This window comes from Nycticebus coucang, chromosome 3, assembly GCF_027406575.1.
Source record: "Nycticebus coucang isolate mNycCou1 chromosome 3, mNycCou1.pri, whole genome shotgun sequence".
NCBI lineage: Eukaryota > Metazoa > Chordata > Mammalia > Primates > Lorisidae > Nycticebus > Nycticebus coucang.
In genome coordinates, this window is record NC_069782.1 from 6753668 (window position 1) to 6758727 (window position 5060).

Here is a 5060-nt window from a genome sequence, read left to right on the forward strand (position 1 = left end):
CCAGCTTGTTCTTTCCCTGAGGCGATCAACAGAGAGAAAGTGCCAGGCAAGGGTGAGCTGTGCAGGCCTGCAGGTCTGAACCCTGTGCCTCCTGACCAGCAGAACACTGCCCATTGTGACGGGGCTTTATTTTAATGATTGTCCAGTCTCCTTAGTGGGTACACAGGTATCTCCCTCCAGTCCTCCTACAGCTCCTACCTGCTGCACAACTACACACTCTTACACACACCTACACACTCCTACACATGCACACAACCAGCCCAAAAGGGAGGAACCTGATGCGTCCAAGAATAGGCTGTTTCTGGCAGGAGGGAAGTTGGGTGGGTTGGGCACCTCTCCTTTGCCTGGGCCTGAGCCTGGCTCCTCTCTGTGAACAGCTCTGTGGAGGCCACATACATGTTAAGGGACTCTGGAGGAGGCCAGTGGTTACTAGAGGCCTATCTGCCTCTCTTTTCCAGAAAGAGCCAAAGGGCTCTGGGTTCTCATCAACTGCATCCAAAGTAGGAGTACAGGCATCCAGGAAGGAGGCCAAGAGATGACTGATTTGGCTTGAGAACAGAGTCTAGACCTGCAGCTCCTGCCCAGAACCAGGAAAGAGCCCTGGAAGAGCCTGGTGCCAAAGCCAGAGTCAGAGCCAGAGCCAGAGCTGGAGAGGGCCTGGAGAAGGCAAGGCCTGGGAGTAACAAGTTTTCAAGAAGGGCACTTATCCAGTGAGCAAGCCACAGTCCCCTCCCTTGAAGAGCCTGCCATCCCTGGGGTGCAGGCCAAGGAAGTAGGTGGCTATGCCGAGTTAAGCGTTAGGGGTAGGCACTGCCTCCATCCCTGGTTTTGGAAGGAGGCTCAGCCTGAGCTTTGGGCTATTCGTATAGAAGGCCCAAAGAGGAGGAAATGTGGCATCTTTCTAGAGATCCAGTGTGGGGCTCCTGGGCTAAGGAGGGAGACAAGGCTGCAGGTGAGCTGGGGACCAAGCCAGGTGACAACAGTGCTCAGGCCTTGGAAGATGACCCAGTCAGATCTACAGGTCAGGGACAGTGTGACAGAGGGATCAGAAAGGACCAGAACTGAGGCAAGGAGACCTGTGAGGACATAGTTGAAAGCTCCATGAGCTGTGGAGGTAGGGTGGGTTGGGGCAGCCTGCCTGGCACTAGGGAACCAGAGGAGGTGAAGAGTGGGGCAAGGGGAGGGGGTGTTGAGGATGCTGCACAGGACTCTGTAGATGGGCCGTTCCCTGAGGTGGGCGCCAGAGCCCCCAGATGACCAGCTTGTGTCCACCCAGGGCTCCCTATAACTCACCCTCTGGTACAGAGTTGTTTCTTGGAGGAAACAATTATTGCTCAGGCTGAGGCTGGCAGGAGGGGTTAGTTCTGAACATAACAGGCTCATGGGGGAGGGAATGATCTTACGGCCAGGTTCCTAAGGCCTGGAGCAGGCACAGGGAAGGCAGGACACCAGGTGCCCTTCATCCCTCCCCAGCCACATATTTGCACCCAAGACTGTCTCAGCCTCCGTCCCTTTCCCACCTGACCTAGCCCTACAGCCCTGCTCTCCTGCATGCTCAGTCATAACCACACACATCTGGATACACACACTCTGTACTTAGCCACAGACACACAAACATCCACTCTCAGTGTGCACACCCACGCACAGAGAGCAGGCCAGAGGGCAGGGTTTCTGGGACTGATTTGTTCTAACATCCTCAGATCCCCCATGCTCTCCCTGAGTCCCCAACCCTCCACAGATGAGTCTGATCACTCACCCACTGATATACAAGCACCCACTTACCTTAATCAGAAGACAAGAGGTGTCCAATGAGTCTGGGAAGCTGAGGCAAGTCCTCACCTTTTCTGTGCCCAGACTCTGGTCATAGGGACTGACTAAGGGGCCTGGTCCCTCTGTTTCCCCTCATGGGCTCCCATTCCTTCGAGGCCACACTCCCCAGGTGCAGAGCCCAGCTCTCTTCTGACATGTCCCACCAGTTACATCCCCAATGGCTGGGCTGGGCTGGGCTCTGCCGCAGGGAGGGGCTCACTTCCCAGGAGTGGGCGTCAGTGAATGGCTGCTCTGAGCCTCTGGAATCCTAAAGGGACAAGGGAGGCTGGCAATGGCCAGGCTGAGCTGCCCTAGATTCAGGACCCCTAGCGGGGGACCCTGTAGCCTGCCTGCCTTCCCCAAACCTTCCCTGTCTCCCCTGGGGAGCTGTCTCCAGTAAGGGATACTATAAATATGGCCTCACTTTGGTGGTCTCAGCACCAGCCACACTTCTGCTTTCCCTCTGCAGCCCCCCATACTCTGTTTAGTTCTGGGACCCTCAGGGGATCCTGCCCATCCTGCCTACTACCCACCTCACCTTTCCTCAAGCAAGCTGGGGTTGCTGGAGGCTAGAGCTTGGGTCCATCCCCTTCAACAGCCCCAGCATGCTCCAGCTGGACCCTGTATGAAGACCCTCAGGGAGTGAAGACGGCCCAGCCTTGAGCCTACCCTTGAAGAGAGCTACTGAGCCACCCAGCCTGACTCTGGCAATGCAGGCCCTCAGCAGCCCCAGACCCTTGGGTTGGTGGCTTTGTCTGTGTTCTGATATGCCCTGGGCTGCCTCTGTCACAGCACTGTGATAATGATGGCAATAAGTATAGCTCCCGTTTACTGAGCACTTACTACATGGCAGGCACCATGCCAGGGCTGGGAGGTGCTCACAGCCTGTTCAGGATGACAAATACGTAAACAGGTCCTTACAGTGTCCACCCACAGCAGTGACAGTAGACACCATCCCAGCTCACCCTGAGTCAGGAACTAGGCTCACCATTCTCCCAGCATCTCAGTTAATCTTCACCTTGTCACCTGCTTTTTACCGATGAGAACATTGCAGCCCACGCACCACTGCGTCATCTGGTCTGTTTTCCTGTGTGTCACTCTCTTTAAGTGAATGAGCTTCTGGAGCCACACTGGCCAATAGAACTTTCTGTGATAATGGATGTGTTCTATGTCTGTGCTGCCCAATACGGTAGCCACTAGCCACAGATAGCTACTTAAGCACTTCTTTGGCTACAGTGACCAAAGAACTGTATTTTTAATTTTATTTGCCTTTAATTTGTGACTGCCATATTAGCTCAGTCTGAAGGGCCTGGATTTTATTCTCCTCTGGGTCCCAGGGCCTAAGGGAAGAATCAGCCTCAGCATGTTTCTGTAGAACAACTGAATGAATAAAATGATTGAATGGCAAGTGTATGGACACAAGGCCCTTCCCTCTTCTTTTCCATTCTCTTCCTTTCCAGCTTTAAGTTTTCAAACTTGACTGAGCTCTGGTTACCAGGGCAACCTGTTGGAAGTTACCAGTGGGTGGGGGAAGGGAGATGTCTGGATTCCCCCCTGCTCTCCTCCTTGCTTTGAGGCCCTGAGGACCAGCTGACTTGAAGAAGAACAGTGGCCGAGAAAGCAGATGGCACAGTTCTGCCCAGACAGACTGGGTAGGGGGAATCCTGACTGGGCCCAGCCCCGCTGGATTACATCATCTGTGGGAGACAAAGCTGAAGGCAAGGTCTCTGGGTTCTCTCCTCACTTTAGCCAACAACTTATATCACTTGCCCTTCTAGGACAGAGTTGCCTTTTCAAATAGGGATCAGATGCCCTCCTGTGGTCTCTTCTAGCTGAAGATCTAGAATTCTTCCATCTTGCTCCCTGCCAAGCTGTTAGGACCTTGAGAGCAAGGCCTGAGTATCTTTCCTCTCTCTGTTCTTCCTGCCTATCTTCTGCTCTCTCCAAGGCTGAGTGGCTTGAAGGACACTGCCTGTCCAGTAACTACAAGCCTGTGTTCAGCTGACCTCTAGTGGTCCAAAGTGACAATGAACTCCCCGTGTCTATGCACATTGTTCCTTCCCACCAAAGGAAAGACTGATAGAGCTGGAGGTGGCCTCAGAAGACAGAGACCTCCACTCAAGTACAAAATCATTGTGGTGGCCTCCCAGACAACTGGCATAGGTTCTGAGGTCTTTCAAATCTTGGTTTGTTGCAGCTATGGGTCACTAAACAGGTCACTAAATCTCCCTGAGCTCCACTTTCATCTGTAAAGTGGAGATTATATCAGACAGGAGGGATCATATGCAGTAATAAGCCATTCCAAAATCCCAGTGGTTTGTAGTAATAAAGGTGATTTCTCCTTCATGTGTCCACTACAATTTGGACCAGCTAAGGTTCTGCTCCATGCTCTTTACTCTGGGACCCAGGCTATTGGAGCAGTGGCCTTCTTGTGCACTGCTGGTCATTGTAGCAGAAAGAAGGACAGAGTAATAAATCATGTACTGACTATTAAATGTTTTTGAATCCTAAAGTGATAAGGGAGGCTTCTAATTACAACTAATTGGCTAGAACTAGTTGTATAGCCCCCCAAACAACTCGTATCACAAGGAGGAAGGGAGCTATAATGTGCAGAGAGCTGGAGAGCCAGAAATATTAGGTGAACAGTGCTGAGGACCCACATGCATGGCTGCCCTAAGATTGCAGTGAGAAGGCACCAGAGAGGTAGCAGTTGTCCAATAAGCTCAATCCATATTAGCCCTGGAATTCCAATTTCCTTTTTTATTTACCCTCTATGATTTCTTCTGTCTTCCTCATCAGTTCCAGCTGTTTACAGCTGCACAAACAGAGCAGGAAATGGACTTGTCAAGGTTCATACAGTGAATCAGTCAGTAGCTGGGCCTCCAGGTCTCCAGGCTCCAAATTCTGAGCTCCTCCCATCTTATGGGAAAGGGGGAGCTCTGCCTACTGGTGCTTTCTGTGAGGGTTGTTGACTGAGATTGTGACAGTCTTGACTGTGACATCTTTTGAGAGAGCCTGCAGCCTATGCCCTGCTCCCAAAGCTGGTCTCTCGGCCTTCTCAAGCTGAGGGGGTGGAACAATGAGGAGTCTATGCCGCCCTCCGGGGCCAGAGTCCGAACATTGCAGCCATTCCTACCCTGCACCCTGCACATTCCCGCCTCCTGTACTGTTCTAGGTCAAGCCCAGACACACTCGTCCTTCCCCATCCTGACAGCTCTCAGATGGTGAGAAAACTCCAGACTTTGCAAAGC